Genomic DNA, 27,694 nt, shown 5'->3' with positions numbered 1-27,694 from the left:
ACAGCTTAGACTGCTTTTAAGAACATTACTAGCACCAAATCACTGAATTTTAAATTGATGAGAGAACAATGGAGCACGCTCTTATGAAATGTTTCATCACCAATAATACCCTTAAAGACAGGACACTGCACTGGTGGGGCGAGAGAGGAGGAGAGAGATTCCTAGACTTCTAAGTTTTTCACAATTTAGAAGAGTCAGATTGAATGTGTAGAAATCTGAGGACTATCTGAACCAATTTATTTCATTCCTATTTTCCTTTTAATATACGTACAAAATGTATACTACATACAAAAATTAGACCTATTTGCTAAGTAAGTTAAAAGAACTCTTTTCAAAAAAGTAGAATAAAAAGCCTAAGCAATTAAAAAACTGTGCCAGAGTTTACAGTATGATTTTTTCCTTAGTAGTACATAAAATGAAGAATCTCACAATTAATCCATATTCGATTCAGCTAAGTTATGGTAAATCACAACTGATGTACCATGATGGCAGCGATGATCAGACCTCAGGTAAGGTGTCCACTGAAAATTACGACAAGCATTCTGCTTACAAATCAGCTGGGTAACCAGATAAGCATAAATCAATTCAGTGTGCCTTAAAAAATATGTGGACCTACCTGGCTAACAAACAGACCTGAAGAGACCACAACTCAAGATGTTATTGTAATACAAAATATCCTGAAGGAGTGTTTTTGCCTCTTTAAACCCCACCCAGCCAAATGTTTTATATTCAAACCTCTATGGGACTATGACCTTTGAAAAACAGCTCTGAATTAATAAAGTCAGTCAACATTTGAATCAGACTGAATTTATAAACCAAGTGAATCTTAATTAAGAATGGAATTATTTGATATCTGCGAAAATACTCTAATCATTCCTAGAGATTTAATTTTTTTCCTCTTTAAATTACTACCAGAGGCTACACAAGTTGTGGAAATACAAAACTCCACTAATGCCACTGCCACAAAGGATGCAAATGGAGCCCCTGGAATTGTGTGGCAATAAGCTGCCCAACTGCAGGCTTGGGTTACAGGAAAGGCCCTGGACGCAGGCAGCACCGAAGGAACAAAGGAAAACCTCTTCCGATCCTCTATAAACCTTAGGTAGAGCCAAACACCACACAGCAGAAACATTAAAAGCTAAGAAGTTTGTTTAATGTCTCGAGCTGGGGACCCACCTACCATTTACAACATGGTCTCCATAAGATTACATCCTACCATAGAGTTTTCTGGAGAACTCTTAAGAACCCAAATAACAGGAAGCACCCTTATGGTAAAATGGGTTAAGGATGAGGCACTGCCACAGTATGGTGCAGGCCACAACCTCCACACGGGTTCAGTCCCTGGCCAGGGAACCTCCACATGCCAGGGAACCCAAATAATAATCCAAGCAATTTAATTATCAACTAAAGAGACCTACATTACCCAGAATGGTGTTCTGCTTATTCTCCCCTATGAATTAAAGCAGGAAATCTGAAAGTTATGACTGTTGAAGATACCTAAACTCTTAAAAGGAGTTCCCATCATGGCAGAGTGGTTAACAATGCAACTAGGATTCGTGAGAAGGCAGGTTTGATCCCTGGCCTTGCTCAGTGCGTTAAGAATCTGGTGCTGCCGTGAGCTGTGGTGTAGGTCACAGACACAGTTCAGATCCTGCATTGCTGTGGTGTAGGCTGGCAGCTGTAGCTCCAATTCCACCCCTAGCCTGGAAACTTCCATATGTCTCATTTCGGCCCTGAAAAGACAAAAGACCAAAAAAAAAAAGTATTATAATTTCTAATTCTGAATTCCACACTCTATAAACTTCTTCTTCAAAATCAATTTAAATGTGCCCAATTCGATTTATTTATATGTACTAGAAGAACTGTCTTACATGATGTCTCTGAATTATAAATTATTTGGAATGGAAACTGGGACTTATTTCTCAATTGCCCTAAGGATGCAGTCAGTGAGGTATTAAAATGAGCAGAGGCTTTGCCACCAAGCTAAATACTGTCAACTCAAACCCCCAGGAGACTTGTGATCACTGGGAAAGAGCTCTGGCTCCCTCTGTGGTGCAAAGGGATCAGCAGTCTTGGGAATGCTGCTTTGATCCCTGACCCCTCACAGTGAGTGGGTTAAACATCCAGCACTGCCGCAGCTGCAGCTTAGTTCACAGCTACCTCAGATAGACCCCTGCCCCAGGAGCACCATATGCCGCAAGGCAGCCAATAAATAAATAAATACCTCTGAATTTTTATATCAACTCAGAATTTGAACCAGACTCTGGAGTCTGCTCCCACTATGCTCTTCTGCCTCTTTAGATGGCCTTTTCTTAAAACTATTTCCTTTTTCTCCAGCATTATACTGATACATTTTTCCTATCTTCACCTCCTTACTTTTTCTTATTTTGTTGTTTTTTTTTTTTTTTTCTTTTTTTTGCTTTTTAGGGCCGCACCTGAGGCATATGGAAGTCCCCAAGCTAGGGGTTGAATCAGAACTGCAGCTGCCAGCCTCTGCCACCAGCCATACCAGATTTAAGCTGCAACTTCGACTTATGCCACAGCTCACAGTAACTCACACAAACACCGAATCCTTAACCACTGAGCAAGGTCAAGGATCGAACCCGCATCCTCATGGATACAAGTCAGGTTTGCAACCCGCTGAGCCACATCGGGAACTCCCCACTTCCTTACTATTTGGTCACCATTTCCCAAAAGTTTCTCTTCGGATTTCTCTCAGCGTGCCCATGGTTTATTTAACTATAAATTCTGTGTAGATACTGTCTTGAATTTTTTAAATTTACAACAGCATTCTCTACTAACACTTTGGGTAGAGCTCCACCTACTAAATCATGGGGGATTTAATATGGGGCATGCAAGGAATGGGGGTGTTATAGCAACAGCAATGAAAAATTCTCCCACAAATTTCTAAACTGTCCCCCCACCCCTGCTATGAACTACAGATTTGGGGTTTTTTCTCCTATGCTTTATGTGACACGTCCAGCAGCCTGCTGCTCCCTCTGACTATCTACCCCCTCAACAGCTCATCAAGGCACCACTGTTCCCAGAGTTCACTGGTCAGCCAGGCTCAAAAGCCCAGAGTCATCTCGAACTCCTACTCTTATCTATCCCTCTTATCCAATCATTTCGTCTGAAATCGGTCAATTCCTCCTTCCAGATTCCTTCTGCATTCTCCTTTCATCACAGCCACACCTCTGTTAACCTATGTAAGGATCATTACAATAAAATTTCTAAACTGCTTCCCTCACTCAGCCTCTATTCTAATGCGTTGCTATGGCCATGCCTACCCTTCTTTATAATGATCACTAAACCTACTGTGTAAGGTCAAAACTCCTCTTACTTCAGGTTCCTATAAATGGGATAATCCATACCTTCTTCTCAACTCAATCTCCCACTGTTTGACCACCAAACTCAAAGCCAAATGATAACTTTCTACTCTCCACTACATTCTTCTTTTTTTTTTTTTTTTGCTTTTTAGGGCTGCACCCACGGCATATGGAAGTTCCCAGGCGAGAGGTCGAATTGGAGCTACAGCTGCCAGCCACAGCCACAGCAATGTGGAATCCAAGCCAAATCTGCGAGCTATGCCTCAGCTCACAGCAACACCACATCCCCGACCCACTGAGCAAGGCCAGGGATCGAACCCTCATCCTCACGGATCCTAGTCAGATTTGTTTCTAATGCGCCACAGCGGGAACTCCCTCCACTACATTCTTCTTCTGTGGTTCTTGCTCATGCCATTCTCTTACCCCAGAAAGCCTGCCCCTCCCTCCCTTACAGTGGCCTGCATGAAAACCAAGGATCCATTCAAATACCTACTCCATAAAATATTTTCCAAAGTAGAAGCACTGCTCCCTCTAGAAAGGAAAATTTAAACGAAAAATGCAGAAATGGAATGGAATCTATAGGATACAATACTAGGGGTTGGGTGCTTTCTGAATCTGTATAGAAAAGCTTGAAAGCAAAGAGAAAACAGAAAAAAAAAAAAAAACAAATTTGGGAATAACCTACTGGTTTTGGGCAAAATGAAGGTGAGGTGTCTAAGGAGCCATCTAAAAGACTGTAATACAGACCTTGAACTCCAGTGTAGAGCTAAGATGACAGACATAAATTTGGAAGTAAATCTACAGAAGTGTAACCAGAAATTGAATGAAACTACCTCAAAGCAAAAATCAAGAGACAAACTCAAGGAACAAGAACAAAGCCTCAGCAAACAGTGCACAGTAGTATACAAGAAGGAAGAAAAAGACTATGCGGTTAGTATCTCTAGCCCTGAGCTTCACCTAAAGTCAAATGCATTGACTAGCTTTCTCCACATTCAGCTTATCTAACGGATAGACAGCAAGGAAAAAGAGCTAAGTTCTTTGCGGAGATCATCCATTTGCTCAACAACGCTAAAAACTAGAGAAGTCTGGCAAGGCAGCGGCCATGTCAAAGAAGTCTTTTTATTTTACACCTCAAGAGCAATGGAAGGCTATGAAAACATTTGGGCAAGAAAGTATCCAGGGTGAAATCTCAACTTTAGAAAGACCATTCAGGATGCCAGGAGAAGAATGAATCGGCAAGAGCTAAAAGACAAAATAGGGGATGCTAGAAATCCAGTAGGATCCAAGCCTCGTCTTTGACCTATGCCACAGCTCACGGCAACACCAAATCCTTAACCCACTGAGCAAGGCCAGGGATCAAACCTGCGGCTTCATGGATGCTAGTCAGATACATTACCTGCTGAGCCACGAAGGGAACTCCATGAATGCTATTTAATCTGGCCTTTTTGTCAACTTCTTAAAAACTCTAAGCTAAATCAGTTCTGACAAGCAATTATTTTATCTCTGGTGACTAGGACGTAATTTTTTTCTTTTTTCTATTTTTTTTCTAGTTTTCCTGACTTCCTCAGCTCCTCTTTGGGACCTCATCTATCACTGTGTGCATGTGAGTACATATACAAGAGAGAGAATACATCAACCCAGCTCTTTCTTATTGTTGGGTCCACAACAAACAAAAGGGAGACCTTGGCCTCTCAGCTCTTAAGTTTGCCATTTGCTTACAACCTGGCAGTATGAAGGAGCCAGATGACTTCTGGGTACACGCAATCACTATCAACTTGAGGAAGTAGCAGATCTGCATAGTAAGTTCTGTCAATGGCCAATGTTCTCCTCTGAAAGTGTTCCCCCATTCTGCTTCCCAGAAGAAGTCTGGATATACTGAGCAGCTACCACTATTCTACTAACTATTCAAAACAAATACTCCTTTGAAAATTCCCTGAATCTTTCTTACAAAAATTATCTTCTACTGGGAGATCCTGTTATGGCACATGAATGAATCTGCTTAGTACCCATGAGGATGTGGGTTCGATCCCTGGCCTCACTCAGTGGTGTAAGTCGCAGACATGGCTCAAATCCTGTGTTGCGGTGGCTGTGGTGTAGGCCGGTAGCTGTAGCTCTGATTCGACCCCTGGCCTGCGAACTTCCATATGCCTCAGGTGCTGCCCTAAAAAAAGAGAAAGGAAAAAAAAAAAATCTGCTACCGCAAATCTCCACCACCTGGGTATGTAAAAATTACCCAGAAAGAAACTGGCAAATCTGGGATAAAGTCTAGCCGGTACTATGTATAGACTGCCAAAAGACCCACAAAGAATGAGCACCAAGCAACCTGAATCTGCCCCCATCTTCCCAACCGGCACTTTTCCAAAAGCAGAAAAAGAGCTACGCCCCTAGCAGTCTTCACATGTACCAATAGTTCCAGGCCCACTCCAGCATCCAGCTATTTTTACCTTAGCCAGATCTGGATTAAGATAACACAAGATTATGAGCCACATGGGAAGCACTGGGGGTTTGGGATGGAAATGCTATAAAATTGGGTTGTGATGATTGCTGTACAACTATAAGCATAATACAATTCACTGAGTAATTAAAAAAAAGACAACACAAGATTAATTAACTCCATTCCTACAAATTAGTTTAACCACTTCAAAAAAGGTTTGTCGATACCTATTAAATATAAATATACAACTATCTGGCAATCCCATAATTCACTGCAGGACATATACTCAGAAATATAAGATATTCATAGCAGCTTTATTCATAACTACCAAAACCTGACATGTGGCTATTATGTTCACCAATGCAAACGCCCATCAACAGGCGAATGAATCAACAAATGTAGGGAAACGTTAAAGTTAGTGAACATATGAAGGTGTGGAAAGGCTGGCATACCAGAAAAGCTTCCAGAGTCTGCACCCCCTCCCACATACCTTGCCCTATGCATCTCTTCCATCTGGCTGTTACGGAGTTAGGTAACATTAAGAATGAGACAAACTGACACCATGTGCCTCCTGACATCATACACTGAAAAGGACACGGTATCACATGTTATATTCCTAACAATAATGCATAAACTGAAATTAATCTTGAAAAAAACATCAGACAGGAATTTCCATCGTGGCTCAGAGGAAACAAATCTGACCGGTATCTATGAGGATGCAGGTTTGACCCCTGGCCCTGATCAGTGGGTTAAAGATCCAGTGTTGACATGAGTTGTAAGCTATGGGATGTTGAAGATGTGGCTCAGATCCCACATTGCTGTGGCTGTGGTGTAGGCCAGTGGCTACAGCTCCAATTCAACCCCTAGGCTGGGAACATCCATATGCCATGAGTGCGGCCCTAAAAAGACAAAAAAAAAAAAAATCAGACAAGCCCACATTGATAGACATAAAATCAATCAACTATACTCTCCAAAAATATTAATGTCATAAAAGACAAAGAAAGGCTGAAGAACCACCCAAGATTAAGGGAGACTAAAGGGACATAAAAACTAAATGCAAGTATGATTCTTATGACATCCTGAACCAGCAAAAAATATTCTATGAGAGGCATTAAAGAGAATTAGAATAATTTGGAGTTACAGATTAGACAATGGTATTGTATCAATGTTAAAAATGAATAAATATACAAATCATAAAAATGATTGTGGGCATTCCTGTCATGGCACAGCAGAAACGAATCTGACTGGGAACCATAAAGGCGCAGGTTCAATCCCTGGCCTCGATCAGTGGGTTAAGGATCCAGTGTTACTGTGAGCTGTGGTGTACGTTGCAGACTCCGCTCGGATCTGATGTTGCTGTGGCCAGCGGCTTTAGCTCTGATTGGACCCCCTGGCCTGGAAACCTCCAAAAGCCGCCGGGGCAACCCTAAAAAAAGAAGGGAAAAAAAAAAAAAAAGACCCTGAAGTTTTTATTTTGATTGTGTAGAAGAATGTTCTCATTCTTAGATAATAATACTGACATGTTTAGGGGGAAAGGAGCGTGAGGTCTGAAACAGACTCTCAAATGGAACAGAAAAAAATTATATAAATTTAAAATTATACCAAAAATTACTTACATACATATGCACATACATGGAGAAAAGAAAAATGAAATGAAGGATAAAGCAAATACAAGAAAATCTTAAAAACTGGTGACCAAACTGGGTCATGGCCATGTGCCAAGTCTAAGTAATTTTTTGCAACTTTTCTATAAGTTTGAAATTATTTCAAAATAAAAAAACTTTTAATTGTAGTGTAAGTTTATACAACAAAATACTCATCCACAAAGAACCAGTGCTACTTGCAATGACACCACATGAATCTCACACACTGTGTCCAGCCAAAGAAGTCCAGCCACCAAAGAATATATACTGCATGATTTCTCCTATGATGTTCAATAGGTAAAATAACTGATTTTGACAGATGTCAGAACACTGCTCACCGTGGAAGTAGGCTCCACTTACTGGGAGGGAGAAGAGAGAACCTTCTGGGGTGCTGGAAATATACACTATCTTGATGTAGGTGGTGATTGCAGAACTACACATACATAAAAAATTTCCCAACTACATACTTCAGATTTGTGCACATATTTATTGTATTTTAAACCTCAATTTTAAAAAAATGAAGATAAAAAACATAAATATGTAAAAAATAAAAAATAAATTAAAAAGTAAAGCAAAAGGCTTAAACTGTAAATGGTTTAACTAGGAGAAAAAAATCAATACAATTAAAAATATTTTAATGGACATGAAGCAAATTCACTTCCTACTTAAATTTCTGCCGTTAAAAAATCTTACACCACTCTCTTGATAAAATAATCTATAAATCATTAAGACCACAACAAGTTCACATTCAAATGAAGCAACACTCAGTCACTAGGCTAAAATATGTAGGTTTTAGAATGTTTATTTTTTCTCAAACTTCAGAAAAAAGCTAACTAAAATAATGAAAAAAAAAAGTTCAAACATGAGAGGGGAACGACACATACCACATCACTTCTAACAGTAAAAGACTGAAAGCAATCTTGAGCAGCACACTCACTCAACAGAATACAGGTACAATACGTTTGCACACAAGAGTGTAATTATACATACAGTTGTCCCTTGGTACCAGAAGGAGACTGGTTCCAAGACCCTCTGTGGACACCAAAATCCAGGGATGCTCCTTTACAAAATCCTTTACAGTCAGCCCTCCACATCCAAGAATAAGGAACCCGTGGATACAGAGGGCCAACTATACGTCATAAAAAGACAAAGTGAACATAGAAATAAATATTCATGAGCTGGAATTAAAGATTTTTTTCTATCTTCATAATCTGCAGTAATATTCTTCAATTACTTTCATAACAATTAATTCCCATAAAAGTGTTTGCCTCATCTGTCTGAAATACTTTTACAACCCCAATTACAAACATCATAGAAAGCTAATAGTCTTTTGAACCTGAACTTGGTTTAAACAACAATTTTAAAGTACAAAAACTAAACAAAATTCTCCCATCTATTACAGCAGAAAACACTTTTCCTTCTGACCCATCTGTAATGTCTGTACCAGATTTCCTCATTTTAAACATGCAACTCTTTTTAAAATAATTTTTAAAATACAATCTGTTAGTACATCTACATGACAAAGCTTCATGAAGCAAAATCAGGCTTCCATTATTCACTTTATTACTAAACATTTATCCCAAAGAACTAACAAAGAACTTTTTTCCCCCTCAGGAAATCACCAAAACTCTTAGAACTGTCTAAAAGTATTTGAAACACTGTCTAAAAAGCGTGTGAAACACACGTTACTGAAATAAACACTGAAATCCAGCACAATCTGGATCACTACTCATTGCCATGATATTAAAGTCAGCTTTATTCCTAACGGCCCCAAGCCAAGACAAATGGATAAACAATATAACTGCCATACCATGGAATGTTCTCTTCAATAAAAACTACTTACTGACACACGCAGCAACATAGATATATCAGATACCATGCTGAGCAAAAGAAGCCAGACCCAAGAAGAATAGGTACTAAATAATTCCACTTATATAAAACTGTAGAAGAGGCAGAAGTATCTATAGTCACAGAAAACACCCTAGTGGTGGGAGAAACGACCATGAAGAAGCAGAAGAAAACTTCTGGGGGTGATGAAAATGTTATATATCTTGATTGTGGTGATGGTTACACCGGTATACACATTTGTCAAAACTGATCAGGACATACACCTAATATGAGCATACTTAAAATGAAAGCATTTTATTGCATGTAAATTAAAACTCAAAAAGTTAAGTTTTTAAAAAGACTGAGCCTGGGAGTTCCTGATGTAGCTCAGTGGTAATGAACCCAACTAGTACCCATGAGAATGCAGGTTTGATCCCTGGCCTCGATCAGTGGGTTGAGCATCTGTCACTGCCATGAGCTCTGGTATAGGTTGCTGACTCGGCTCAGATCCCAAGTTGCTTTGGCTATGGCATAGGCTGGCAGCTGCATTTCCAATTCGACCCATAGCCTGTAAACTTCCATATTCTGCGGGTGCTGCCCTAAAAAGGAAAACAAAAAACAAAAAAACCTAAGCTTAGTAAAAGCAGACGGCCTTCCTCAAAAAGCAAGGCATTCCAAGACTAACATTTTCTATTCTTTTATGTTGAGCAGCCTTTCTTTAAATCTATTAAAATGGATGTTAAATAAAGTTCTGGATAAAATTTAAAACCTAAGAACACTATCTAGAAAACTGTGCTATAGTCTATAGCACCCATTAGCTACATGCGGCTATATCAAGTTAAATTAATGAAAATTTAAAACTCAGTTCCTCAAGGCGGGGGAGGAAAGTAACCTTACAGTGAACAAACCTGACCAAATATAAAAAGCAATCAAGTATCAAGGTCAATATTAACAGTTATAAATCGCTGACAGTATATACTCTCAACATGATGAGATGAAAACAGCACTTCAACTCCGTGGTCTTCCTCCCAAAAAGCCATGACTCATAATCAGCAGAAATTCCAAGAAAGGCATTCTACAAAATATTTAACCAATACTCCTCAAAATTATTAAGATTATTATCAAAAACAGGGAAATTTGATAAACCATCACAGCCACAAGTAACTCAGGGGCCTTGACTCTATCAATGTACTGTGGTGTCCTGGACAGGACCCTGGAACAGAAAAAAAACAGACTGGGGAAAACTAAGGAAATGTGAATAAACTATGGACTTAGTTAATAAGTAATACTGGTGAGTTAACTGTAACAAATGGATAACAGCAATGTTAAGATGTTAACAATATAGAAACTGGCTGTGGTATATATATGGGAGCTCTCTGTACCATCTTCTCAATTTTTCTGTGAAACTAAAACTGTTTTTAAAAATAAAGCCTACTATGAAAATAGACTTGAGTTATAATAAAAAAGTAAAGACTTCTGACACCAAAAACTGCAGTTGCCTCAGTCACACTAACTACATTTCAAGTGCTCAAGAGTCGCATGTGGCTAGTGGCTACTGGCTACTGGCTAGGGTATTTGACGGTGCAGATTTTCTTTTTAAGTGGTTTTATTTTTTCCATCATAGCTAGTTTACAGTGTCCTGTCAGTTTTTTACTGTGTATATTCTTTTTTTAAAAAAAGAATTTTTTAAATCATTTGAGGAGCACTGCCATTTTTTGCCAACTCTTTTGTGAATTACTACTTAAGAATTTATTTTTAAAATACTTTTAAAAATTCCTATTTTAGCCCCATCCCAAGAAAAAATTGTGGAGTCTGCTGAAGATAAATATAAGGAGTAAATTTAACATGTTCACCCGTACCCCTAAAGCCATCCTGCACAGACCAGCACTTTGTGGTTGACCCTGCCCTAGTGGCAGGAAACGCTGCCCTCCCCAGCAGAGCTGGGGCCCTACGAGCTTGCCTTCCGCCTTCCGGGCAGTGGGGATGGCCACTGCTTTCCCCTCCAGCCCGCAAACACCTCCTCCTGGTTCCCACAGACTTTTAGAAGCAGGGCCCCTGGGGTCTCACGCCCTGCCTCACCCCTCCCATCCCTGGCTCCCAGGCCTAGGGGAGAGGGCCCTGTCCCCCTGAGTCTCTCGCCCCTTTCCAACAGGCTCTGCCTGTCATGGAGCTGCGTCCACCTGCTTCCCGCCTCCACCCTGGGTGGGTTGAGCCTCCTGGCTGGTCTGACAGTCCCTACCACAGCCACTGGTCCTGGGGAAGGCCAGAGTATGGGGTGTCCTGACCCCCCTCTACCACCAGTGTGGCCCCCACACCCCCGCCGGAAGGCCTTCCTCCCCCTTGTCTTCTCCAGCTTCTTTAGGCGGAACCCTTCCCTCTTGTCCTTCCCTTCCTCTGCCCTCTTCCCCATCTCTGGCTTTCCTGCTTCTCTTCCGACAGTGCAGGTTTATAGAACATTTCCATCACAACACAAAGATTCTGTTGGACAGTGCTGGTATAGAAGACTTTTTTATGGGACCATTTCAAAGATAATTTTGTAACTGATTGAAACTTATGAATAAATCTGTATTACCCAGCATTAAAAATGCTCACTGAAATCTAAGAACCCTCAATGATGTTTGTTCCAGTTTCTATTTCAAACAATTACCTTATTTTTAAAAAATGCTTTCTAAACAAACAATATTACTTTTTGCTTTTTAGGGCCACACCCACAGCATATGGAGGTTCCCAGGCTAGGGATCAAATCAGAGCTGCAGGTGCCAGCCTACACCACAGTCATAGCAACATGGGGATCTGAGCCTGAGCCTTGTCTATGACCTACACCACAGCTCATGGCAACGCCAGATCATTAACCCACTGATTGAGGCCAAGGATCAAACCCACATCCTCATGAATACCAGTTGGGTTCGTTCCCCATGAGCCACAACGGGAACTCCCAAGGTAATATATTTAAAATGAACACTGAACAATCTTTCACTCCCCAGAGCAATTCTCTGAAACTCTTTCAAGGTATCCCAGATGTCAAAACTGTTAATACTAAGATATGCTTTGCATTGTGTTGGCACTGCACTGATCATGCAAAGCAGTGATGAGTACAACTGCTGGCACCATAGCATCATTCAAATTAATGGCACCAAACTATACTAACAGACACTGCATTCTTCACTGCCATGTGCCACATAATCACAAGAGAGAAAAAGCCAGGTTAGCTTAATAATGCCCTTGATAAATCAGTAAAAACTATTCAATTTAATAACCTTGATCCTGTGTACACATCTTTTTAACATTCTATGTGATGAAATGAGAAGGATGCATAAAGCACTTCTGCTGCATATACTAAAGTGTGAAAGGAAGACACTTAGTGACTATTCTGAGTTACAAGCTCAACTAGCTGCTTTTGTTTATGGAGTTATCATTTCGACTTGAAAAAGCTGACAAAGATAAAATTATCCAGATTTGGGGATTTTGCAGATTTTTTTTTTTTGGAATAAACAAAGTTAGACTGTCATTTTAAGGAAAACAAGTGACAGTATTTGCTGACAATTATAAAACGTATGATTTCAACCAAAAGTTGAAATTTTTGAAGACTTCGATTCCTTACCCATGAGCTCACTGACAGGTTTTCTAGAACATACACTTTTCAACATGGAAAGGCTCTTCTGATGTCTGTTGACAGTAATGAATGTGGGGGTGGGGGTTGATATTATACAATATGAAATAGCCATTCGATGTGTAAGACATTCTGTTAATGTAACAGAATATAAAAGTGGACTGATATAATTCAAATTTCACACTGCAACTAACCTTTAAAAACTGCTACTTGTTGGAGTTCCCGTCGTGGCTCAGTGGTTAACAAATCCAACTAGGACCCATGAGGTTGCAGGTTCAATCCCTGGCCTTGCTCAGTGGGTTAAAGATCCGGCGTTGCCGTGAGCTGTGGTGTGGGTTGCAGACTCGGCTTGGATCCCACGTTGCTGTGGCTCTGGCGTGGGCCAGCGGCCACAGCTCCGATTCAACCCCTAGCCTGGGAACCTCCATATACTGCAGGAGCAGCCTAGAAACGGCAAAAAGACCAAAAAAAAACAAAAACAAAAACAAAAAAAACTGCTACTTGCCAAATTTTACGTAATATCAAAGAAAAATTGCAATTATCTGAAAAAGCTCTTAAAATATTCCTTTTCCAACTACATACACATCTTTGTGAGGATGAATATCCTTCATACACCTTAACTAATGTAATAAACAGCAACAGATGGAATGCAGAAGCAAGATACAAGTGCAATTTGTGAAAAGATAAAACAGTGTCACTCTTCTCAACAAATTTTTTTAGAAATGTTTTAGAAAATAGGTATTTTCAGAGTTCCCTTGGTGGCTCAGCGGTTAAGGAACCTGACCAGGATCCATGAGGATGAGGGTTCGATCCCTGGCTTCACTCAGTGGGTTAAGGATCTGGCCTTGAAGTGAGCTGTGGTATAGGTTGCAGACGTGGCTTGGATCCCGCCTTGGTATAGGCTGGCAGCTGTAGCTCTGATGCGACCCCTAGCCTGGGAACGTCCATATGCTGCAAGTGTGGCCCTAAAAAGCAAAAAAAGAAATAAAGAAAAAAAAAAGAAAACAGGTATTTTTTATTAAAAACATATTTAAGTTAATTTGTTAAGAAATGATTGCTATTTTGAGGAGTTCCCTTTGTGGCAAGGCAGAAACAAATCTGACTAGGATCCATGAGGATGCAGGTTCAATCCCTGGCCTCACTCAGTGGGCTGCAGATCTGACATTGCCATGAGCTGTCTGTGGTGTAGGTTGCAGAAGCAGCTGGGATCCTGTGTTGCTGTGGCTGTGGCATAGGCTGGCAGCTATAGATCTGATTCAACCCCTAACCTGGGAACTTCCATATGTCGCAAGTGTGGCCCTAAAAGCAAAAAAAAAAGGAAAAAAGAAAAAAGAAATGATTGCTATTTTTAAATAAATAATTTAAATATCTCAATATGATAAAGATAGATATAACTGAAAACCAAAAGCTCTTTGGGGTTCTTTTTTTTTTTTTTGCTTTTTAGGGCCACTCCTTCAGCACATGGGAGTTTCCAGGCTAGAGGTAGAATGAGACCTGCAACTGCCAGCCTACACCACAGCCACAGCAACACCGGATCCTTTAACCCACTGAGCAAGACCAGGGATGGAACCTACCTCTTCATGGATACTAGTCATGCTCATACCTGCTGAGCCACAATGAGAACTCCCCTGCAGGTCCTAATTTTTAAGAAGGTAAAGGAGTCCTAAGATGAAAAAGTTGAAAATATCTATCTCAGAAAAAGAAGGGAAAAAATGACAAATAAAAGAACGCACAAATTACCTTAGACCAAACACATATAACCTGGAAAACCTATCAAGCAGCATAAAATACCACTGACAATAAGAACCCCAGGATCTAAAATGGGACACTTGGAGTTCCCATTGTGGCAGAGCAGAAACGAATCCGACTAGGAACGATGGGTTCGATCCCTGGCCTTGCTCAGTGGGTTAAGGATCTGGTGGTGCCATGAGCTGTGGTGTAGGTCGTAGACGTAGACGTGGCTCGAATTCTACGTGGCTGTGGCTGTGGCACAGCAGGCAGAGCTAGAGCTGTAGCTCTGATTTGACCCTTAGCCTGGGAACCTTCACATGCCTCAGGTGCGGCCCTAAAAGGCCAAAAAAAAGGGGGAGGCACGTATTCAAAAAGCATCTAGGGTTTTAAAAATGTATCTTTTCCAAGGACAGAAAAACTTCTCACATTTTGAAATTTCCTTGTATGATTTCTTGAGAGCCTCTACCACGAGACTGGAAGTCCCATGAAGACAGGACCTTATCTATTTTGCCCACCACTACAGCTAGCCTCAGCAGCTGGAACAAAGCAGTATTCAAATACTTGTTGGATTCAAAACAAAAACACAACAAAACCACAAAGACTTCAAAAACAGAACCCACTGAAGTCTCTATTCAAATTATCAAGATGACATTTTACAACCAAAATGTATCTATTTACATAGTAATAACAATCATAAAAGCTACCATTCATTGAGGGCCTGTTTACTAAATGCCAGGCATTGTACTGGGTACTTTAGACTTTTAATTCCCAATCACCATTGGATATACCGTACAATAAGGGAAATAAGGTTCCAAGAGGTTGACTTAATTATCTAAAGTTAGTGACACAATTAAACCCTCATTTCCCTGCTTAATGGCCACAAGCTTTTCTCTACATAGTGAACAGTGCTCACTACTGCCTGGTTATCTTTTCTCCCCAAGTTCCTTGCCATTTTCAGAGCAATTCATTTTGTGGAAGTCACGTTTTCTCCTTTTCTCAGTCTCCCACTCTGCTTCGCCATCCTCCAACTTCTACCCCTTTGAATCACTCAATTAAGCAATACAGTGGGCCCTCTGGGAAAGAGTATATATTCTCATAACACACTATCTGAAATTTCATTAACAATGCCACAAGCAGTGTAAAAAACTAAAGAGGGTCAGATTGCAGAACATGAATTAAGGCTCTCTGACCCGCTGATCTTGCAAGACGGCCTCACATCTAGTTACTCAATGGACCACAGTTTGGGCCACACTACCTCAATTCCCAAGGAAATCCCCCCCACATGACCATCTTTTCAAGACCTGAGCCAAAATTTACCAATTATAAAGTACCAAGACAAGGAGTTCCCACCGTGGCTCAGTGGTTAACAAATCCAACGAGGAACCATGAGGTTGCAGGTTCAATCCCTGGCCTCGCTCAGTGGGTTAAGGATCCGGCGTTGCCGTGAGCTGTGGTGTAGGTCGCAGATGTGGCTTGGATCCCACGTTGCTGTGGCTCTGGCGTAGGCCGGCATCTACAGCTCCGATTCAACCCCTAGCCTGGGAACCTCCATATGCTGCAGGAAAGGCCCCAGAAAAGGCAAAAAGACAAAAAGAAAAAAATAATGAAGTACCAAGACAATACCATTGACAATTCTTTGTCAGGTCTGTGCAACCAAAGGACTAACACTGAAGAGGCCAGAACTCCTGAGACTTCCTCCAGGTTCAGGACAACTTGAACAAAAGGAGATTTGTGGCCAGAGAACATACTGGCCACAATATCACCACAAGAAAAGCTATTACTGTTACTGTCTTTCTCTCCACTGCTGGAACAACATGTAAATGGTTCTCTTTTCTCCCCCTTTTAGTGAAAGAACAAAATTAGCAACCATTGAATTATTCAAGGAAAAATTTCAATACCATAAACATTATTAAGTCATTTGATTAATCTCACCACAAGCCAAGCTTTCCCAGTGCCTGAGAAAGTTTTACACAGATTACGTGGAAATCTTTTTAAATTTCACAAAGCCCTGTATATGCCTTATCCCAACATCCAGATTTTTAAAAAAATGTACAATATGAGAAAGGACTCTTCTACCTTAAAAATGAATCAACTGCTATCTGCTAAAGAAAACCTGGATGAAACAAGTACCACAGGAAGTCACATCTGTGGCATCTACGGCCTGTCATTTGATCACTCTGTAATAGATGACTTTTATCCATAATCCCAATGCTTTGCATCAAAATCGATATATTGGAGCTCTCACTGTGCATCAGCAGTAACAAACCCAACTAGTAGGATGAGGATGCGGGTTCGATCCCTGGCCCCTCTCAGTGGGTTAAGGATCCCACGTTGCTGTGGCTTAGGCCAGCAGCTGTAGCTCTGATTGGACCCCTAGCCTGGGAACCTCCATATACTGCAGATGCGGCCCTAAAAAGACACACACACACACAGTTTGCCTGAGTATTACCTAATAATTCTGGTATACCAAAACATGCTAATAAAGTTTATCTCATCTCCCTATTCCTAATCCTTTACCAAAAGTGAAAGTCCCTGCTACCACTCAAATAATGTGAATACAGTTTCCCATATAAAAGTCCTACTCTTCAAATTCTCTATAGCCTCCTCATACTTAAGTGTCACTTAATACTATAAAAAGTACATAGAAGTTAAAATTTTACTCAATCAATGAGAAATAACCAATGAATTTTCCCACAAACTAAGCCTCTCATTTGATTATGTTCATATACTAAACCTTTATCCCAGATGCTCCTCTGAAGCCCCCAAATCAAGAACTTTTGTTAGCACTAGCAAGTTGTAGGAATGTTTGGTGAGACCTACTAGGCCTCGTTCACCAAAAGATATGCATATATTTTAACTCTTCAGGACACGTAAATTGAAACTGCCAAGCTATATACAGGAAATCTTTCTAGGGTAAGGAAAAACAGCTAGAAGCTTCTGTGGGATTCTGCCTAGAAAAGACAGCACTCCACCTTCCCCGAGACCTGCCCCACCCTAGGACTGGGACCTTGCAAGATCCCAACCCCACAGCCATACTAACTGGACCAAAGATGGAGATCTAGACCAAGTTCCACCAATCAAATTTTCCCTAAGAGGAATTTCAAATGCCAGCACCCAGTTAGCTGGTGGCACTAGAGCCTGAGTTTATACATGGCTCCAGAAATGAAGCAGCAATTTTCTTCTGTGTCTGTTAAAGCAGAAAAGACCAGAGTGTGAAAAGACAACCAAAGCAGGATAAAGAGACAAAAGATGACACCTACTGGCCAGCAAGAAGAGTGGTCTCTGGACTACCTTGCCTCCTGAATGCTTCCCAGTTTCTGGTTCATGAAGTTAATGGCCCTTGGGTTTCTTAAGATAAGTCTTTACCCATCCTCCTTAAGCACTCCTCTTCCTGTTTCACGCCATCAAAAATTCATTACAACAATTTTAAGACACAAATTATTCACACCAGGACCAAATGCAGAAAGGGCGTGATTATTCTTACGGTTCATAAAGGATATGAGAGATACCAGAGAGGTTCTGTCCACTGCCTATAACTTTAGGAGAAATAACAGAATAAAAATGACCAAAGTGTGAAAAGCACAAACCATGTGCCTACATTAGCCCTCAGCTTTGTGCTTCCCTTCAACACTCACCTGTCCAAAAGTTCTGCTGGTTCACAGCAAGAGGTTTGAGCAGACTTTGTTCAGGTCCTTTTAACACTGTAAATAACAAAAGTATTAAAGTAAATGACCTGGCAATCTTTTAGGAAACTTTAAAAACTGATTTTATCATAAACATGTTTTACAGGAAATGGTTTCCAAGCCTGGTTCAAATAGTAGAATCACCTGGAATGCTTATAATCTAGATCTCCTATCCTAACATCTAAAGAGCCTCTCTCCATAGCTCTGAAATGGGATTGAAAATATACATATATTTTTAAACCAAAGTTCTACGTGATTCTGATGAAGCTAACAAATGAGCACCACTACAGAGTTTCAGAAAATGCTAATTTGGGGTTTTCATTCAAAACTATATTATAGGGATTTGATATTAACCTTAATATATCTGATAGAAAAATGACGGCCAGCAAGACCACAATACAAATATGTATCCTATGCATAGTCAATGAACCCCAAGAAGTAGGACCAAGGCCAAAATGTCCAAGGAGCAAAGCTCCAGGTGTGCCTTCAGCAGCAAAATCATAACCTTTTCCTAATGCTCTGATGAGACCGTATCTTAAAAATCCACAAGACGGTGATATTTCGAGTGACAAGGAGTGGACTCAACCAATAGCTGCAAGTGGTTTCTTAGTTAAAATCAAATATAGTGCTTTGAAGGCTGCTACTAAAGAGTCAAAAAACAATTTAAAAAGTTGACAATTTTACTAACACCAAGAAAGCAACCTGAGAAAGTCACTTCTACCCTTGTTTAATTTTGTGAAAAAGTAGCATCTTATAAGATCCAAAAGGTCATCCAATTTTATCCACTGCACTCTACTTTTTATAAGGGCAAGCAGAAGCAAATAAGTGGAGAGAGACAGTAAAACAATCTCTTCTCTGTGCCTAACTTAAGAGAACAAGCTCTAGGGGACCCCCTATTATTATAAGTATAAAGTCCAAGTTCAATGAAACTCTGTAGTTAACAAGAAAATGTAAAATTGTGTTCCTTACCTAATTACTTAAGGTACAGAAGTATGTAATACCTTATCGTTGCTTTTTTTTTTGTGGGGTGGAGGTTGCTTTTTAGGGCCGCACCCATGGCATATAGAGGTTCCCAGCCTAGGGGTCGAACTGGAGCCACAGCTGCCAGCCTGCACTAGAGCCACAGCAATGTGGGATCCGAGCCACACATCTGCGATCTACACCACAGCTCATGGCAACACCGGATCCTTAACCCGCTGAACAAGGCCAGGGAGCTAACACACATCTTCACGGATATTAGTCAGATTCATTTCCACTGCACCACAATGGGAACTCCCAGTATGTGATACTTTGAAAATATTTTTATAAAATTAATTTTGGCCACTTAAAGGAATATTCTTTTGTTTTTCAAACCTCCCCTGTTGTCCTTCAACCTCAAATGAAATTATGGGCAATTCAACAAAGGTATCATTCTGTATTCCTATATAATTAATCTAGTAGTATATTTCTCAGTCATCTGAGAGCACAACAAATGAAAAAATGCTAAGCTGGTCAAGAAATATTAGAATTCTAACTATAAGTAAGCTTGCCTATGGAGTAAAAGTCAACTTATATTTTTAAAGACATGGTAATTCTTCAAGGCATTAAAAATGAATGGAAATCCTAGGACTTGATCATCACGAAATCCTAGTGAGGGTTAAGGGGAAAAAACAACGTGGGTTCAGAGTTCTACAACAGTGACCAAATAATGTTAAGGCAATTCAAACTGCTGAAGGAAAATAGATATTGAACTTGCCTCTAATATACCTGGATTAACACCAACATAGGCTGTAGATTCAACCTAATGAGACTGGTCCCACTATAATCTACAAAAAATAGAATAAAACAGAAAGCACTGAAAATTTCATCATCAGGGCTAATATAGAACTGCAAATGAAGTCAGTCTTCAAAAATGGCACAAACCAAAGATCCTTTAGAAGGGCAAGAATAAATGGAACAGTAATAATCTTTTCACCCAAAAAGATTCTCCCAGATAGCAAACACTATCAACAGTGTCATCTTCCAGTATGAAGGTCAACAAAAAAAAAGACTAGATATAAGGAGAATTAAAATGCAGAGTCATGAGCACAAATGAGCTGATATGACATCAAAGATATTATAAAATTTGGAACTGTCATTTCAAAACCTCAACCAAAGAACAAGGGGGAGAAAGGCAATTCCCCTCACTATGATCAGTATGTCTCCTAGTAGCCAAGGAGCTCCACTCACACCTTGCACTTGTAATTCCTAACTTCTCATGATTTTCACAGAAGCCAAATTATTTTTCACATATGCTACTCACCAACAAAAGCATTTCAAAACCAAAGTATTAAATTCCTCAGGTGAATTAAAATGAAAGAGGACAAAGTTATCAGAGCTCAGTAATAAAAACATGGAGGTAAGCTGAAAGAGAATCAGAAAAAAAAATTTTTCCAAAGAAAAAGTCTATTAAATATAAAACTGAAGAACTAGTCTGAAAGGTCAAAGAGCAGGAATAAAAACTCACTACAAACAGTTCTACACATGTAAAATGCTATAAAGATATACAAACAAATCAGTGGAACAATCCCTGAGGAATTTAAAACGAGGCTGGAAAACACAGAAATCATTAAAAGGAATTCTTTACTATTAAAAGCATTTAAAAAATAACTTTAATTAAAAAATAAAAGTAACTTGAGTTAATACACTTCCTTTCAGGTTATATTCCTTAATAATCTTGCCTAAAGTTCAAAGGAAAGTCATTTCCCAACATTTTCAAATATTCTGAAGTATTCCAAAGGTCCTCCTCTTAAAAAGTAATTTCTTCTGAAAAATCCTTCTAGGCAGTTTATCATCAATCTCATTTTACAACTTTCCCTTTTTTGAAAGCTATTTTATGATGATTTCCTGAAACACATGACAGGAGCCTCCGGAAGTTTTCCAAACTGGAGTGGGGTAGAGGGGTCGCCCAAACTTCCAGACTGATTTCCCTTCTAAGACTCACCAGAGGTGTGGGAAAAGATTCCAAGATAACTGAATAACCCCATTCATCTTAGGACCAGTGAGCTGGGTACACTTTTCCTGCTAGCCTCCCTCTTGATCACACCCAGCCACACCTGACCTGCTGCCACTGCAGTTTCTGCTTCAGGGTCTTAGCCCTCGCTTCCCTAGCTTGGAGCATTTCTCCTTCGCAGAGCTACAGGTAGAGCTCCTTCGCCTGTGTCAGGTCTTTAATCAAATACTGGCCTTTCCACAAGGCCTTCCCAGGGCACTCTACCTAAAGTCAGCCCCTCCCCCTACTCCCGATTAGCCCGCCTCATTCCCCCCCCACATCACTTACCACCACACTATTTATCTTACCTAAATATGTTTTATCTGTCTAGAAATGAGTTCCGTGAGCAGAGAAATGTTGGGGTTTTGCTCCCAACACCCAACAGTGTAGTGGGGTCTCAGTATTTTTCAAAAAAAAAAAAAATAAAGGCACAAGTGAAAGAATAAATGAATGGAAGCACATAGCCCCTTCCTCTTCTTGGATATTAAAACCCTAAAGTGCTTCGTCAGGTACAGAAGAGGGATGAAGCCTTTTCTTTTGTAGTCACCACCATCACCAGTGCATTCCCCAGTGTAAATGTCAAAAGGACTGTGACATTTTTCCAGATACATGCCACTTTTTTTTCCTAGTGTCCTCTACCGATGCCAACATTTGATGTGACAGAAAAGTACATACTGCAGTTTGAGCACTCTGAAAGCTGCTACACTAACTAGTAAAACACATGAAAACCTGAATGAATGAGACCACGAGTTTGTGTTCTAACCAAAATGGACAAACTCTGAAAGGCCAGGGCTGCACATATTAGAAGGATGAAAGTTAATGTTCAGAAAAGACGACAATTTTTTTAATCTGGAAAATCATCAGATTCTAAAAACTAAACACCATGTAAGGAAATACCTTTCCTGCACTGAGAATCAAAACTGCCTATATCCAAAGTATATACACCGAATAAGGTGCTGTTCACAGTCCGGGCCCCCTCCTCAATTTCTTGCAAGTTAAACAGAAATACTTACCTTTCTTACAGAGAAAGCAGGTGTGCTTAAGTGCTCTTTCAGGAAAAGCAAGAATTAAAAAAAAAAAAAAAAACCACACAGTGCTAGATAAATGCAAACCAACGTTACTGCTTCCCGAACACGATCCTACAACCTGCTTCTTTCATACCCCCTTCCCTGGCCGCTTGGTTTGTTTCAGCCACAAAACTGAAATATTCTGAGTGCTTGGTGGGGAACTGCTTGCTGACACTTAAGGCTGATGCCCACTTCAACCCGACGTGAACGTTCGGGTCCCAAAGCTGCCACGGGATCTACTTTCCCAACCTCCGTCCCAGGTTCCGATCATGGCTCCACCTGGCTTCAGGCCTGGTCCAGACCCAGTCCTCTCGCCAAGGAAAGAGTCTCCCCAGTGCAGATGCTCGGTGAGGAAGGCAAGGGCGCATCCCCCAGAGGCCAGGTGTGGGGCGAAGCGCGGGCAGGAGCACCCGTCTGGCCGGAGCAGCTGTTACCCCAGGCACCCCGAGGCTGGGCGGGTGGCTGGTCCCGAACAGCAGGTAGCGGAAGGCGAATCCTCTGGCCCCAAGCAAGCCGGCCTGACACTGCCCACCCGACTACCCCCATCCTTCCCTCGGCTCTCTCTGCCATGCCAACGAGCCCCGGAGGAGGGGGCTCTTCGGCTCGGCGGCCGAGACGCGCCCGGGCCTGGCGTGCCCCCCGCCGTGGAGGAGGCTCCCTCCGGCCCCGCACCTGACCTGTCCCCTCGCCTGACGCCCCAGCCGGCCGCGGCCGCTGCCGGGCGGCCTGTGGGTGTCCATGCGGCTGGGCTGGGTCGGGCCGGAGCGGCGGGAACGCGAGCGCGGGCGGCAGGCCCCGGAGACCCAAGCGGGGCGGCGGAGCCAGGGCACGGAGTGGAGCCGGGCAGGGGAGCGAGACAGAGTCGCTGGTTACCTGCGGTCCGGGACAGGGTGTCTCTCAGAACCCAAGTCAGTCTCAGCCTCAACAACACAAGATGGCCGACACGTCGCCACGCACGTCACGTGACAGCGCGCCCGTTCCGCCACGCCCCCCGCTCCGCCCCCGCCCCGCCTCGGCTCCCTCCCAGCTCCTCCAGCCTCCCACGACATCCTTCCTTTCCGATTCATCCCTCCCCTTTTCCCCGGACACGCCCCTACCCGAGCCCCGGATGTCGGGCTGGACGAGGGCGGGGCCGCAGCAGGGCGCAGGCGCTTGCGGGTCACTTGGCTGGAGCTCCCTGCCTGCCCTTGAGTTGAGTAGAGTTGGTAGAACTGGATCTGGGCCAAGCGCCCTGTGACTCACCGTCCTAGGCGCCCAACCCAGAGCCCGTTGGCATTTCTAAACGCTCTGCATCGTTTACGAGCCGATTTTCCAGCCCAGAACTTTTCCACAGGTTTTCATCCAGCACTTCCTTGCCTATTTGCCACCTGGAGAAAATGGGAAAGCGACAGGAGCGGAAATCCAAAGCAGTTTCTACTTGTTAACGGTTTTGGTAGAACAGGGAGCTCATTCTACAGTTTTGGAATGTGACGGCTGGAGGACTTTAGAGCTCCGACCCTCTCCTAGTGCATCCAGGTCTATAACTCTTTTGCCTAAAAATCTCCCGTTTGGGTGTTGCTCGATAAAATACAAGCCACTCAGCAATATCAGAGACGTAACACAAAAATTATTCGTTGTTTGCCTGAAACTTCCATTTAGCTTGCTTGGTGCCCTGTGTTTTTATTTCGTGCATCTGACCACTCTACCCTTCTTGGGTCATCCCAGTCTTTCCCTGTGCCTCCAACCTCTCTCTTATTTACAACCTCTCCATTAACTTTTTTAAGTACTCAAATGTCCTTTATTTTAAAAGTTAATGTTAAAAACTCCAATTCCCCCTCTAACAAGGTCCCTACCTCTCTGTTGCCTTTCAAAGTCAATCAGCACAAAAAGCATTAAAGCCCTTTTCTGATTCCCATACTTGGCAAGCGATCATCAATTATTCCAATGAGGCTTTTATCCTGACCCACCCACCTACTGCTTGCTCTAAGGACACATCAACCTACAGGCTGATAACTGGAGTTTTTCAATCCTCATCTTGACCTAGTGCTTCCCCATCTTCAATGTGATTGACCACCTCCAACTTTCTGAAATACTTTCTTTCCTTGACCATTGCCGCTCAAAAGTTCCTTGCTGCTCAAAGTGTGATCAATGGACCAGCAGCATCAGCATCACTTGTTACAAGCATCAGCTTGTTACAAACACAGAATCTACGAGTTCCCTTTGTGGCTCAGCAGTTGACAAACCTGATTAGGATCCATGAGGATTTGGGCTCAATCCTTGACCTCGTTCAGTGAGTTAAGTATCTGGCATTGCCCTGAGTTGTATAGGTTGCAGATGTGGCTTGGATCCCATGTTGCTATAGCTGATTGAAAAACTCCAGCTATCAACCTGTAGGTTGATATATAGATATAATAACTTGTACTACATATTATATACATAATTTCTACTATATATATAGTACAAATACAAATTAATTTATATATATGGAATAATTTTATTTTTTTCTTCTTTGGCCACCCCGCAGCATATGGAGTTCCCAGGCCAGGGATCAGCTCCAAGCTGCAGCTGCAACTTGAGCTACAGCTTCGGCAATGCTGGATCCTTAATCCACTGTGCCAGGCCAGGAATCGGGTATGGAACCTGCATCCCAGTGCTCCTAAGACACCTCTAATCCTTTTGCCCGACAGTGGGAATGCCAATATATGATCTAATTTGCATATAGTAAAATTTAGCATTTTTAGCTTGTAATTTTGCAACTTTTGACAAATTTATACAAGCGTAACTATTTCTAAAATGAAGGTACAGAATAGTCCTATCACCCACCAAAGTTCCCTCAATGACCCTTTGTAGTCAGCTGTAACACCCTCTCCCAACCCCTGAAATCATTGTTCTGTTTTCTGTCCTTATGATTTTGCCTTATAATGTCCTATAATAAAACCATAGCTGCTTTTTTTTTTTTTTTTTCTCTTTAGGGCTGCACTCTCGGCATGTGGAGGTTCCCAGGTTAGGGGTTGAATCAGAGCTGCAGCTGCCAGCATACACAACGGGCATGGCAATGCAGGGTCTGAACCATGTCTGCAACCTACACCACAGCTCACAGCAACACCGCATCCTTAACCCACTGAGTGAGGCCAGGGGTTGAATCCGCAACCTCATGGCTCCTAGTCGGATTCGTTAACCACTGAGCCACGAGGGGAACTCTGAGAGTGGCTGCTTTCCCTCAGCATCCACTTAGCATCTTGCATTTGAAATTCAGTCACATTATTGCCTGTTTCAGGGTCTTTTCATTTTAGTTTTGGCCAAGCCCGTGGCACTCAGAAGTCCCCTGGCCAAGGATCAAACCTGCACCACAGCAGTGATCTGAACCCCTGCAGTGACAAAGCCAGATGCTTAGCCACTAGGCAACCAGGGAACTCCACTTCTTTTTTATTGCTGAGTAGGTGTTTGATTGTATGCACTATATTTGTTCATCCATTCCCAGTTGAGGGACATTTAGATTGTTTGCATTTGGGGAGATTATTCATAAAGCCATTATAAATATTCACATGCAGGTCTTCCTGTGGACAAAGGTGTTTATTTCACTTAGGTAAGTACCTAGGGATAAAATTGATGGTTATGCGGCAAGTGTTTGTTTCACCTTACTGCCAAACCACTTTTCAGAGTGTCTTAAGCTATATTTTTACCTGTGAAGAATAAGCTTTCAGAAAGCAGGAACCAAATTTAAGAGATGATGATGGTGAAGGTGGAAGCTAACGAAATCCCATTACACATACTGCCCCCTTCAACTTTGCATCGCAGCAGTCGGCTTTGTCCTGGCACAGAGTCGATATTCAATAAATACCTAAACACCAAATAAATTCTTGATTATCTACTCCTCAGGAAGGGCACCTTTCTCCTTTTATTCACTCTGTCTCTCCAGTGTTTCATTAGAGAGTAGTTTTAAAATTACAGCGATAGGAGTTCCCATTGCGGCACAGCAGAAACGAATCCGACTAGGAACCATGAGGTTTCGGAGTCTATCCCTGGCCTCGCTCAGTGGGTTAAGGATCCGGCATTGCCGTGAGTTGTGGTGAAGGTCGCAGACATGGATTGGATCTGGTGTTGCTATGGCTGCGGTGTAGGCCAGCAGCTACAGTTCTGATTAGACCCCTAGCCTGGGAACCTCCATATGCCGCGGGTGTGGCCCTAAAAAGACAAATAATAATAATAATAAAAATAAAATAAAATAAAATTACAGCAGTAGATTCATGCCTGCTCTAGTCAGGAATAATAAAGTTTCAGCTTTATTGTGTCATTAACAGAAACAGAGACTTTGAGAATAATATATCATTGAAGGGAGGGAGGAATAAGGAATTTAGCTCCAAATGAATTTAATTTGTAACAAACAGAGGTTGAACAACTGTGACTAATTGTGTTTTTCTAAACATCCAACAACTTTTTTTTTTGGTCTTTTCTAGGGCCGCACCTGCAGCATATGGACGTTCCCAGGCTAGGGGTCAAATCAGAGCTACAGCTGCCGGCCTACACCACAACCACAGGAACACAGGATCCGAGCCATGTCTGTGACCTACACCACAGGTCACAGCAACACCAGATTCTTAATCTGGTGAGCAAGGACAGGGATCGAACCTGCAACCTCATGGTTCCTAGTCGGATTCGTTAACCACTGAGCCATGACAGGAACTCTCATCAGCAGTGTTTTTCAACCTACTCTTCTAGAACCTTGCCACCACCCTCTCTAGAGGGAGAGTCCAGCTCCCCTCCCCTCAAGCCCTTATAGCCAATAGACTGTAGTGGAAGTGAAACGAGGCAACTTCCAGGCTGGATCATAAAGGTAATAGAGCTTGTTTGAGGTCTGGAGGTGTCTACAGAGCAGGGAGCACAGAAGGTTAGGAAAGAGAAGGTGATGAGGCAAGGAGAATGCAGAAATGTAATGGGGATTAGAAAGGGGGGGTGGATGCATGAGTGGAGAGTGCAGTGCTGCTCAGATTGGTACCCTAAGTAATAGTGCGGGGTACAGAGCTGAGAAGCAAGGAGGAAAAAAAGGAAGAGAAGGTGAGAAGCTGGCGAGCCAGAGAGCTTAGCAAACATCAAGAAAAGCCTGCTCAGACGAGAACTACGGAAACAGATCCATTTTTTGGTTGGAAAACAATTTTTATTATAAAAGTACTTGCATATTTTAAATTACTCTCTTATGTCCAACCTCTGGAGGTGTATCAAGAAATTAAATGGGAGTTCCCGTCGCGGCGCAGGGGAAACGAATCCGACTAGGAACCATGAGGTTGCAAGTTCGATCCCTGGCCTCGCTCAGTGGGTTAAGGATGCAGCAGTGAGCTGTGGTGTAGGTCGAAGACTCGGCTTGGACCCTGCATTGCTGTAGCTGT

At 41.9% G+C, this 27,694-nt stretch overlaps 1 protein-coding gene across 8 annotated transcripts in view; it reads right to left on the bottom strand.

Annotated features, from left to right (window-relative positions):
• Positions 1-23,307, bottom strand: part of GIGYF2 (GRB10 interacting GYF protein 2) — a 132,670-nt gene extending 109,363 nt beyond the window's left edge. For 4 of the 8 annotated variants that reach the window (XM_021075626.1, XM_021075630.1, XM_021075632.1 and 1 more), the window contains exons 1-2: positions 23,205-23,293; positions 18,207-18,272 (exon numbers count right to left, since the gene is read on the bottom strand). The gene's annotated coding sequence lies outside the window, so the exon portion shown is untranslated. Of the gene's footprint in view, positions 1-18,206; positions 18,273-19,989; positions 20,060-23,204 lie in introns of all 8 variants that reach the window. The other 4 variants (XM_021075627.1, XM_021075631.1, XM_021075628.1 and 1 more) reach the window with 3 other exon arrangements.

Source organism: Sus scrofa, chromosome 15 (assembly GCF_000003025.6).
Source record: "Sus scrofa isolate TJ Tabasco breed Duroc chromosome 15, Sscrofa11.1, whole genome shotgun sequence".
Lineage (NCBI taxonomy): Eukaryota > Metazoa > Chordata > Mammalia > Artiodactyla > Suidae > Sus > Sus scrofa.
This window is presented reverse-complemented; position numbering and strand designations above follow the sequence as displayed.